Source organism: Sinocyclocheilus anshuiensis, unplaced genomic scaffold, assembly GCF_001515605.1.
Source record: "Sinocyclocheilus anshuiensis isolate Anshui unplaced genomic scaffold, SAMN03320099.WGS_v1.1 scaffold239, whole genome shotgun sequence".
NCBI lineage: Eukaryota > Metazoa > Chordata > Actinopteri > Cypriniformes > Cyprinidae > Sinocyclocheilus > Sinocyclocheilus anshuiensis.
The window spans coordinates 237,921-250,275 of NW_015549568.1; the positions used below are offsets into that span (position 1 = coordinate 237,921).

Sequence of the window (12,355 nt, forward strand, 5' to 3'; positions counted from 1 at the left end):
TTACAAGGGTTTGAATTAACATACAAAACCTCTGTTAGAGAAAATGCACGTGTGTAACTGGATTTTTTATATAAAATCGTATTAATACTAAAAAACGGTTTCTGCAGGTCTTAAAAAGTCTTAATTAGCCCTCCCACAAATGAAGGCCTTCAAAAGGTAAGTATAAATTCATAAAGTCTTTAAATGTTGTATGCACTGTAAATAATATCTTCTGTATTGTTTTCTCAATACACATATCTAAACAACCCTAAAACAAGATTATTTGAGATGCAAAATAAAGATATGAAGTCTTGTTTTCTGAAAAATTGATCAAAATTAAGTGAGTTTATACTTAAAACCAGAACAAATATTTCTCAGTGCGGTATGAAAACTTGTTTTCAATTAAAAAGTAGTGAAGATTTTCAAACTGTGTAGTATTGCTATTGTGCTCTCCCTACTCATTTAGAGACCATACTGATGTATTGTGTTCCAGGTGTTCTGACAAATAATGCTACCTATCAGATTATGCTACCAACACTGTAGTTATCCTACTGTAAGGGTAGGCTTAGGGTTGGGGTAGGTGTACATGTTAATAAAGCCTCACACCTTATTAATATCATGCTGGAAGCACGATCTGATAGGTAGCACTTTTCACTATCGAATTATGCTACCATCTGTTTTGTAGCACAAATCGACAGAACACCGGCAATTTAGCTTATACCTTACATTGTGTTTCCTGTTGAAAAAAACAGCATATGCTGGTTAGGTATGTTTTGATGCTGGGATGCTGGTTTAAGCTGGTCCTTTGCTGGTTTATGCTGGTCCTTTGCTGGTTTATGCTGGTCCTTTGCTGGTTTATGCTGGTCCTTTTGCTGGTTTATGCTGGTCATGTGCTGGCAAAGAACCAGCATAAACCAGCAAAAGGACCAGCATAAACCAGCAAAATAACCATCTTAAACCAGCAAAAGAACCAGCTTAAACCAGCAAAAGAACCAGCAAAGGACCAGCTTAAACCAGCAAAAGGACCAGCATAAACCAGCAAAAGAACCAGCTTAAACCAGCAAAAGGAGCAGCATAAACCAGCAAAGGACCAGCAAATAACCATCTTAAACCAGCAAAAGGACCAGCATAAACCAGCAAAAGGACCAGCAAAGGACCACCTTAATCCAGCATCCCAGCGTCAAAACATACCTAACCAGCATATGCTGTTTTTTTCAACAGGGTTGGTCTTAAAGAGTCTTTAAACAGTTTTAAATAGTCTCTAAATATACTGTCCATGTGACAACTAGACCCCATATAGTAAAACAATGGCAGTGCATCGCTTAACTTTCAGCTTGCAGGACAGTAGTTGGGGAACTAATGTTCCCATCAAACTGAGGTTCTCTTCGGCTTCTCGGATGTTTACTGAGCTGTTGGCGGCGGGTAAACAGCACACCTGCTTCAGTAAAACGCACTGGACGGATATGACAGCAGCGAAGCGGCTGCTGCAGGAGGAGTGGCTCAGCTCCGGGCGCATCTTCACTCGACTCACCTCACTGACATCAACGCCACACACTGGAATAAACCCATCAGGAGCGAGGAAAACGACGGGCAAATAACACTCGGTAGGTTTTTAAATGTTGTTTGTGGTTATTCTGTCAAATAAATAACCGTGGTACAGTACTATAGGCTATTGATGGAAGATGTATAGCCTACCAGATACCGTATTCATAAGCCATAATATTTACATAATATGTAGGAGTTCTTAAAAAAACAAACAAAAAAACATGTTTTTACTACGGTACATGATAACTTCTGCCATATTTTTTTTAAATGAAGGCTGCAAAAGTGAAGTTTATATCAGTTGAAAATTTGCTTCTTTTATGTTTTCATAATATGAAAAATAATTTTGATTTTTACAGGTGTGATCGTTTTAAAGGTCTGTTTTGCAGGAAAATACATTGCATTTATGCTTTACCTGGTTGTTTCTGTGACCCCAAACTGAACTGAAGATGTAAAATTATTAACAGAAGACTTTTGAAACGTTATGTTAACATGTAACATTTGTTTAAAGTCAGTTATGAGCTCAGAAAATTGAGAAAAAAACTCGAAGTATACTTCTTGTATTTAAGCTATTAAAAGGGGCACGGGGGTCTCCGAAGACCCCACACAGGGCATGAGGGTTAATCATTTAATACTTTAAGACAATTCAGTCTGAGTATGTTGTTTGTACAGAATATAGTACAGTTTAATACAGTGTAGCCTCACTCTTGTGAACAGGACAGGACGTACATTGAATGTATTTAAATGTTGGACGTCAGTGATGTTCAGTGTCCTCCTGATTCTTTCCTTTTCCTGTTGTGTTGCTCTGATTTGTTTGTTTCCGTCCTTCACATGCTGTAAATGTCCTCACATATATAGGAATATATATATATATATTAGCCTACATGAGAAAAAACAGCGGGAAAATATTTGACAAAAGACCAATCAAAATCAAGTATTCCAGAAAGCCATAACTTCTTGGTTATTTATTTTATTATAATATATACTTTTAAATTATTTTTAGATATTATTTTGAACCTAACCATGTTTTTTTTTTTTTATTAAGTGCAATTGTTTATTATATATATATAAAAAAAAAATATTAATGTTTTTCAATACATTTTTGTTTTTACAAATTGAGTACAAATTTTATTAAAATCTTTTAAATTGTTTTTAGAAATTGCTTTTAATTTAACAATTATATTAGTAAAAGTATCTAATTGATTTTAATTAAAATCAATTTGTTTTTTAAATGTAATTTAATTATTTTTATTATATGAGAAAAAAAAAACTGTGCAAAATATTTGACCAATACATGGGTGACCAATCAGAATCAAGTATTCCAGAAAGCGGTGATTTCTTATAAGACCAGGTTAGGAAGCCAAAGTATAAAGCATATGCAAGTTTTGTGAAGTTGACGGACGCTTTGTCAGATTGGCTTTGATTTGAAGACTGATGGATGGCATTATCAGGATGTGTTGTGATATGGCTGTAAGTTCTTGTCAGAGAGGGTTTATGTTTCACACCCACTCTGAGCACTTGAAAGCGAGAGGAGAGAGAGGAGAAGCTGACAGATTGACTGTGATCTGGTTTTGGGAGGAGTCCTCACATGAGAAAAGCCAGGCGGCGTCTGCGAGGGCTATCTGTGCTGGCCAGCACTGCAGCCGGGCTGCTATTGTTGTTTTATCTGGACTGAGCTTTGTTCTGCTGGTAACAATAACTCTGCTCCATGTGAGCAGTCACACAGTGTGATTGTTCAGCGCAGGACACTTGAAGTTCTACAGTATTAACCAAAGTGAAAAGGATACTTTTCCTTCAGTTGTGCTTTGATTTACCAGTCAAAAGTGCAGATAAACCTACTCATTATATGATAGTAGTAACTTGGGGGAAGGGTAGGATGATTCCAGGTGCCCTGATCAGAGCGGGGGCCCAACGGGGCCTTTTACTATCTGCCCCAAGTCACTCGCTTGTCCCATACATGTCCATTAAAAGTGAAAAACTAACATTTGTTTGTACAACATATTGAAATGATTTGTTTTATTAAATTACTTTTTTTATAAATTAACTATATATAGTTTTTACAAATTGAATGCAAATGTTTTGTTTTATTAAAATGAAAAAAAAAAAAAAATATTTGTAATTATTCTTAGATTTTTTTTTCAGTTTAATTAACAGGTTTTTTTGTTACAAATTGGATGCAGTCATTTTATTCAAATATTTTCTTAATTATTTTTACAATTTAAATGGCAATATGTTTTTTATTTGTCTTTTTACAAATTGAGTGCAATTATTTATCTTATAAAATGTTTTAAATTATTTTTTTAAAGATTTTTTTTTTCAATTATTTATTATATTGAAATGTTTCTTTATATTTATATTAAAATATATGTTTTAAATTACTTATATTAGAAATTATTTTTATTTTAAACTTTTATTAATCTTTTAAAAATTGAGTGCAGTTATTAATTATAATAAAATATTTTATTAACACTAATTTTGTAATACAATACAATGTTTTTCTTTTGTTTATACAGACTGAGTACATATTTTATAAAAATAAATATTGTATTTATTTAATTAATCTTTACATTATTTTCAGTTTAACAACAAATATTTTTCACAAATTGAGTGTGATTTTTATAATTGTATTCAAATATGTATTATTATTATTATTATTACTAAATCAATGGGATGTGTTGAGCTTCTGTTCAACCTGAAATGTATATATTTAATTTTCAGAGGAAGATATGCATTGATGATTGAGGTTTTGGGGTTGGTTTTCTGATCTTGTGCCCAGAGGAGTTCTGTGGGTTTTCAAAAAAATTCTTTCTCTGAGGTTTCACTCAGCAAAATACGTAAAGCAATCAAAGCGTTTGTGGATTCTGGTTTGGTGTGATATCCATCTGACCGGCTGAAGTTTGTGTTAAGGATATCAGATGACATTTTATGGAGTTTAAGGAGAAGTTGTTCACCTTTTTATCCCTTGTGAACAGATGAATCATTTTACTTTTTGGCTCTTGAAAATCTGATATATCAATGTCCTTTGTACTTGCTATGCATATCAACATTTTCTTGGGAATATCCCAATCTTGCACTGGACTGATTTATACTTTCAGATCTGTTTCAGATTATCAGAGCATCTGCATCTGGTTAATGTCTATTTTTCTTGTTATACATTAATTCGAGATCTTTCATCCAGACATGCATTTGTGATTTACTGCCATGTTGCTGATAGTTCTTTATAATAAATAGACAAAGTAGATGTTTTGTGTATGCAGTTTATTGATTCTAATAATTAGAGTTTACCAAAGAGACCAGAGATCTTTGAAATTACACTACTAGTAAAAAGAATATATATATAATATAAGAAAGTAATAAATAAATAAATAAAAATAAACTGACCTACAGTTCATTCTAACTGTCTTTCAAAGGTGTTTAGGCAGTTTGCTGTACGTCATTGAACTTGTTAACCTGGGCAGGTGGATCTTGGGAAGCAAGCTAGAGATGCCAATCAGCCATCATTGTATTCTTGTGTCTGTAAAAGAATTGCTCTCAATGTGCGTGTGTTGGCGAGACAGCAAACAACATCCTCAGTAAATGACTCAATAACCCATTGTGGTGCCTCTCTATTATCTTATTTAATTGGCCCTTCTCTCTATCAGCTCAACAATAGCAATGCTCTGGCAAACACTGTACTTCCTTCCCACAATGCATCTGTTCGAACCTGCTGTCTGGCGCCAACCCCAGGAAGGTCAGAATGAGGCTGGAAGTGGCTCTGTGTGGGCACCCAACCAGCTGTTTCGACAAATAATAGTAACTTCGTCATCATTCAGCCAAACTCAATCTTCAGCCAAGCTAAATTCTGATGTTGTTTCTGCTTACAGAGCCCAAAACAAGCACAGTTATCATTGTACTACCAACTGAGATTCACAATGTGTCGGTCATGAGTCATGTATATATTTGTCTTTCATTGTTTCTGAGTGATTTTGTTGTAATCTGCAGTTATTTATTCTTCCAAAATTGGGATGGAGTGTGTGGAGCTTTGCGGAATAGGGAACAGTCCTAGTCACAAACAAAAAAAGACTCAAGAAAGCTCTTTTGACATTCATGATGAGCAGCACTGAATCTAGACTGGCAATATAATGCTATAAAAAGAAATTAAAGGGGTCATATGACATTGTTAAAAAGAACATTATTTGGTGTATTTGGTGTAATGAAATGTGTTTATGCGGTTTAAGTTTAAAAAAACACATTATTTTCCACATACTGTACATTATTGTTTCTCCTCTATGCCCCGCCTTTCTGAAACACGTCGATTTTTACAAAGCTCATCGGTCTGAAAAAGCGAGGTGTGCTGTGATTGGCTAGCTATCCAGTGCGTTGTGATTGGCCGAATACCTCAAGCATGTGACGGAAATGTTACACCCCTCACCATCCTGTGATGCCGTCTCCCAGCAGGACGAGACTCAGTCCAGCTGCTCTGCTCGTGCACATCGCATCATCGGTTCTCTTTTAGCAGTTCAGTCAATGTACTGTTATGAGTAACTGAATAACTCGGGATATTGGTTTATTTCGCACCAGAGGGAGTGTCAGGCACGTTTATAAACCCAATAACTTAAGTAATTTGTGGATTAGTGCGTACTGGAGACGCGAACCGTTTCAAACAATTCAGTTCGATTTGGTGAACTGGTTCGCTCACGTTTGAATCATCACTGGCAAATTATTTAAATATAAAAAATGTACTTACAGGCTCTGAGTCAGAAGCGCTAGACTGTCCTTGCAAAGTTGGAACTACCCAACTTTATAGAAACAGCCTTTGTGCCACAGACGCATTGTAGCCTACTGGTTCAAGAAACAGTCCTCATCCATCCTCCATAAAATGTGCTGCACACATCTGAATATTTGGGCTGAACTGTTCTGGAACAGTGTTGTAAATACAACTTAACCACTGATTTCTAGTCGTGTCCTCTTTTGGAAGACCAAACAAAGTAGTTTCGCTTTCACAATGAAACACACAGCAACTCCACAACTTGGCAGCGGCGGCAACAATACTACAGCGAGAATAAAAGTTACGCCTTCTTTCTTTGCGTGAACATTTGGGCGCCGTTATGCAAATCTTCCCACATAGTGATGTAGACATGTGGGGGTGTGTTAGAACGAGCCGTTTTAGGTAGGCGTGGTTGACTCTTAACTTTTATAAAGAATATCTCTTTGGATTTGAGACTTTAGTCTTTGCAACTTTACAGATCTTCTTTATGCACCAAGAGCTTGTAACACTCCAAAGAGAAAGGAAAAAATGAAATCGCATCATATGACCCCTTTAAATCAACCTAGAATCACCCAGAACGCTTTAGCAACCATATATCAACGCTCTGGTAACATTCCACATGTAGCATTATGCCGGTCACTTTTGCATGAGGGCAACTGGCATTTTCTACAGAAAATTTAAAAATCTAGCACAAACTTACTGTAAACTGTCTTTTCTCGCATTTATAATTTTGGACCCCATTGACTTTCATTGTATGGACAAAAACAGTTGAAACTAGCTTTTGTATTCTGACGAAAGAAAGAAAGAAAGAAAGTGTATGTAGTGTGTTTTTTGCTCTACTAGTGGCACTAAACATAATTTTCAAATAATAATGTTTAAACTCTCCCCCGTCACCAAATACAACCCAGGTTGACTAGAAAATCGCAACTTTGGCGTAATTTTTGCTATTATTACGTTGCTACTTGCAAATTTCACAACACTTTCAAATTGAGATGTCCAGTGAGTGGTGCTAAAGGTGCATTCGGTTTTACCCAAAACAGATGAATGTGAATATGGCAGTGTTTAATTACGATGGTTGTTTTTTTGTATCGCAGCAGTTCGGAAATGAAATATCCAGTGAGTTGCGCTAAAAGGTTAATGCTTTATCGCACTTGAAAATAATGCAACACTACACTAAACCCGACCCTAAACCTAACTAATAGTGTTAACAAGAGTAAACATGAGATAAAATCACACGTTTTACAAGTCTTTTATTGTGACTCGTGTTTCTCGGATTCAGACCTGAGCACTCCTCGTCGCAAGTGCAAAACTTACCGGGTGAGCTACCAAGCAAGTTTATTGCATCAGAAAACACAAAACATGTTCTGATGAAGAGTTTGTGTGCCCAATAATACTTCAATACTGAATAGTATGTTCATAAATGTCAATAAATCTCTATTTTGGAGCCATGGTGTGCTGACTTTCTTGTTTCTATATCTTTCTATGCAGAGCTGGGTAGATTACTTACAAATTGTGGTCCGTTACTGATTACAGATTACATGATGAAAATTGCGGTTAGTGACGTAATCTAGGTTACTCATTTTAGGTAATGTATTCTGACTACTTTTTAGATCCAGATTACTTTTAGATTACTTTTTACCTAAATTGTTTCAAACTAGTGTTTCCCCCCCAAATTCAGAAGCATGGATCGCGAAATTATTTACGTGACATTTACATGGCTATTCTATATTGTCAATATAGTCAAAGATAAATGGTGTGACCAGTAGGAATTTTGGAAAGGAAACATTAAAAGAGATAAAAGAAGAATTAAGGAGTATCAATAAATTGTGAATAATTTACTGCCATTTTATGTAATCACATCATAAAAAGTAACTGTAATCTGATCATGAGCATTTTAAAATGTAATATAATCCAATTACGAGTACTCAGTTTTTGGAATCTGATTACGTAATCCAGATTACACGTAATCTGTTACTACCCAGCACTGTTTCTATGTCAGAAAAGCCATACATATGGAGCTGGTTATATGATGAAAGCACCAAAATGTATTTGTTTTTACAAGTCATGCACTATGGGACAAGTGTTTTAAGGTCATAACATAGTATCGTGCAGTCATTAATCTTTAATCTATTTATCATCTACTCATGATTTGTGTGAAAAGGAATGAAAGTTGGTGTTTTACTGCCACTATTGCTCATTTTAGCTGGAGACTGCATTGAATTGTACGTTTAGGTACATTTTTGTAGTTTTGCCAAATAGTTTTTTCTAAGTTGTTATGTCACGCTGCTCAGAGAACAGTTCTGTTTGATGCTACTAGCAGTGCAGAAATCCCACACTTTACCTTTACACCCCAATAACATGATACTAACTTTTACTAGACCTCAGAGACGGAGGTGTCTTGGACACATATATCTGATTAGCCGTATCCCGACACGCATGTCTAAACCTCCGAACCCTGCGTTCCTTGCCGTCACATGTCACTCCACCCGGAGCAGAGATACTAGCACCCCCTCTGGCTGGGCGACCCTTGAGGTCCCGGGATGTCAGAGAGCCCGGCGGGGATCCTTACCTCCCGGCATGGGGCTCTCGCTCTGTTTTCTCATCCTTTCAAACGAACGGCACAGGAATTCTTCAAGGCCAAAGAGCCAAAGATAAATCAAGTGAAGATTATAGAGGATTGCGCATCAGCTGAGATAAAAAAATATCTTCATGGGGGTTGCTATCATATGTGATTTAGCCTCTCTTTTTTTGTAGCGTCCTACAGGCCTCGCTGCTTTTGTAACTGTGTGATGTGGCAGACGAATTCAAAGGTATGAAACCTAATAGGTCTAGCTAAAGGATAAAAGCTGTCCTTGTTATTTAGTATCACTAGTTCACTATCTATTTTGGATTAGGCGTTTTTGTGTGAATCATTAGCTAACTCCCGTCAAGCGCACATGTTGTAGAGATGCTCTCTTTTAATTATGACGGTTGACCCGTGCCGTTTCATCTCTTGCAAATTGCTCTCAAAGGCTTAGCAGAGGGATTTCTAAGCTATCTGTAATTGGTTTTAATTAATGCGCTCTCAGGTTCTGTCATGTGAGGCAAAACAGAGTCCTCTAACTTTCCTAATGAACAGCATTCGCAGACAACAACAGGAATAGCCTCTCTAATTTTCATCCGTCGCTGCTGTAAATACAAGTCGCCTCAAGTGCCATGGGAAAATACTAATGTACAAAAGAGTCTCTCTGGAAATACTTTGCTTAATTCCACTGGAGTACCTTATAATCATGGCCAGACGGAATCTGCAGACGCTTTTTGGGGATTTTATGCATTGACTTTGGGGGGAATTTGTGGAATGGATTTAAATGTGGTAGAATGTGTTAATGCGACTATGATTTAATTTAATTTAATTGTATTCAGAAACAATAAGGCATTTGTAGGTTCATTTCAGACATGAAATCTCTCATCTCTTTCAGGCATGACAACAAAGTAATTAATATTAAAGAAAACAGTAGTTATTTTTAATGTTACTTATTCTGTAAGTTTAATTATTAATAAATATATTAATATTAATGAATCAATAAAACTTGATTAAAATGATTAATTGAACCATCTCTTTCAGACACATCAACAAAATTATTAATAATTAATTTCTATATTAATGAATAATTATTAATTGTAATTATTCTATAAGCTTAATTATTAATTCATATTAATTAATTAATACAACTTAATAAAAAAGTTGTATTACTTTCGGACATGCCAACAAAATAATATTATTAATTTAAATCTAAATATTATTTTTAATGTTAATTATTCTAAAAGCTGAATTATTGAATAATATATTAATATTAATTCATTTAAAAAACTTGGAATTGAGTCTCTTTCATGCATGTCAACAAAACAACTGATATTATTTTAAACTAATTAATAATTAATTATATATTTTTCTGAGCTTAATTATTATTTGATATGAATTCAGAAATAATGAATAAATAATCAATTGTTTGTCTTTATTTTTGCTATTCCATTTAATGTTGCTAGTGGTGCAAAAAGGCCCATAGAGAAATATATAAAAAGTGGCATGTGTGTTTTACTGGTGTATAAAAACTGCACACATGTGAATCACCTTTGATTGAAAGCTATGCTTCGTACTGGGACTGGTCCTCAAACTCAAACCCATCAAAGAACAAATACTCAAAGGTAAAAAGGTACTCTCTGTCCTCTCAGTAACAATAATGTGTTCCAACTACAGCATACAAAAGGAAGAGGCAAAAGGCAAAATAAGCATGCGATTTCAAACAATCTGGCTCCGAATGTCAGTACTTGAGGTTGCTCTGTGGGAACCATGACAGCCTGTTTTATGGGTGGTGTGAGATCCAATGCCTGGAATGAGGTCACTTGGACCACCGGGGAGGAAAACACACGATAAGTCTGTATCATCTGCTGAGCCGGAGTTTGTTGACATTGTCAGTGAGGTCAGACATATGAGGAGCGTCACACATGAATCAAGATAATTGTTATTAATGACAAAATTATGAGATAATTAAAGAGGAGCTCAAATGATTAAAGACATTAATGATAATTTAATGTCTGCACGAATTAGAAAAAATAAAGTCATTTCACTCTCCCTCATGTTGATCTAAACTTGTATGACTTTCTTCTGTTAAACACAAAAAGAGAGATTTTAAAGGAATAGTTCACCCAAAAATGCAAAATTGATGAACATTTACTCACCCTCAGGCCATATAAAATGTAGATGAGTTTGTTTGTTCATTAGTACAGATTTGTAGAAATGTAGCGTTACATTATTTGCTCATCAATGGATCCTCTGCAGTGAATGGGTGCCGCCAGAATGAGAGCTGATAAAAACATCACAATGATCCACAAGTAATCCACACCACTCCAGACCATCAGTTAATATCTTGTGAAGTGAAAATCTGTGTGTTTGTAAGAAACAAATACATCATTAAAATGTTTTTAACTTCAAACTGTTGCTTCTGGCCAAAATACCAGTCCATAATCCACAATAAGGATTTTTTCCCCCCATGCAATTTATAATATATATATATAATGTGAAAGTGGTGAAAAGAGCTATATGATAGTTTTGTTTGAAGTTTGTTTGTTGTAGTTTTGTATATTTGTCGAAAAATCAGGTGTGTAAAACTTGAGGAAATAATCCGGGAAGAAAAAAACATTTTACATTCTTAATCCAAGGAAAAGTAAAATATTTTATTAAGAATGATTTTACTAGGAGTTTACATGTTTTGACTTCTTTTAGTAAATACGTTTTATCTGACACGTAAGCCAAACATTTTGATTTCTCTCTGGTATTTGTGTTTTTGTTCAAAGCAGGTTGTTTACATACATACCAGTTATTACACAACAGCCTTTGCTGTGAAGCCTTTGTTGAGGATCCAAATTAGGGATGAGCGTGTTTTGTTTTTTTTGTCTTTACAATGAAACAAATGGGTATTAAGTCCAGCAGGTGTTGTCTGGCATTCTCTCGTCTCAGACTAAACAAAAAACAAAGCAGCATAATGTGTCTAGACAGTAATGTTAACAAGCTTCCTTTAACCACTCTGTTGTAAAACTCCCAACATAGAGAAGAGATGAGTTTTAATAGAGAGAAACATTGAGCGCCCACCCTTTCCTGGGTGCTAGAAGTATTTTTCCAGTTCTCCATGGACATTTAAGGGAATCACAGGGATGAATCACAGCATTAAAAGTACAAGACTATATACTTCACGTCTTTTATGGAAAATGAAGTGCTCATCCTATGAAGCAATGATGTAACTGAAACAACAACAACAAAATACAAATAAAAAAACTACAGACTTTAAGTCATTTGAATACACTAAAAATATTTAAATATATTCAAATATATAAGTTGATTTAATGTAAACAGAATATCTTAGTTATATTCTTAATGTAAGTGGGTAGTCACTATTATTTTCCATGGTAACAGCACCTGGTTGCCAGAAATTCACCTTAAAAGATAAATAAATGACATTGTTTCAGGTATGATGTGATGCCATATTAGTGCCTGGATATATACTGTACACACATATATATATATATATATATATATATATATATATATAT

The 12,355-nt window shown here is 34.9% G+C and overlaps 1 protein-coding gene across 1 annotated transcript in view; it reads left to right on the top strand.

Moving 5' to 3' along the window:
* Window positions 1-1,408: 1,408 nt before the first annotated feature.
* The window catches only part of LOC107657315 (semaphorin-3D-like), a 67,630-nt gene continuing 56,683 nt past the window's right edge, over window positions 1,409-12,355 (top strand). Inside the window, exon 1 of the mRNA XM_016445356.1 lies at window positions 1,409-1,583. The gene's annotated coding sequence lies outside the window, so the exon portion shown is untranslated. The remainder of the gene's footprint in view (window positions 1,584-12,355) is intronic.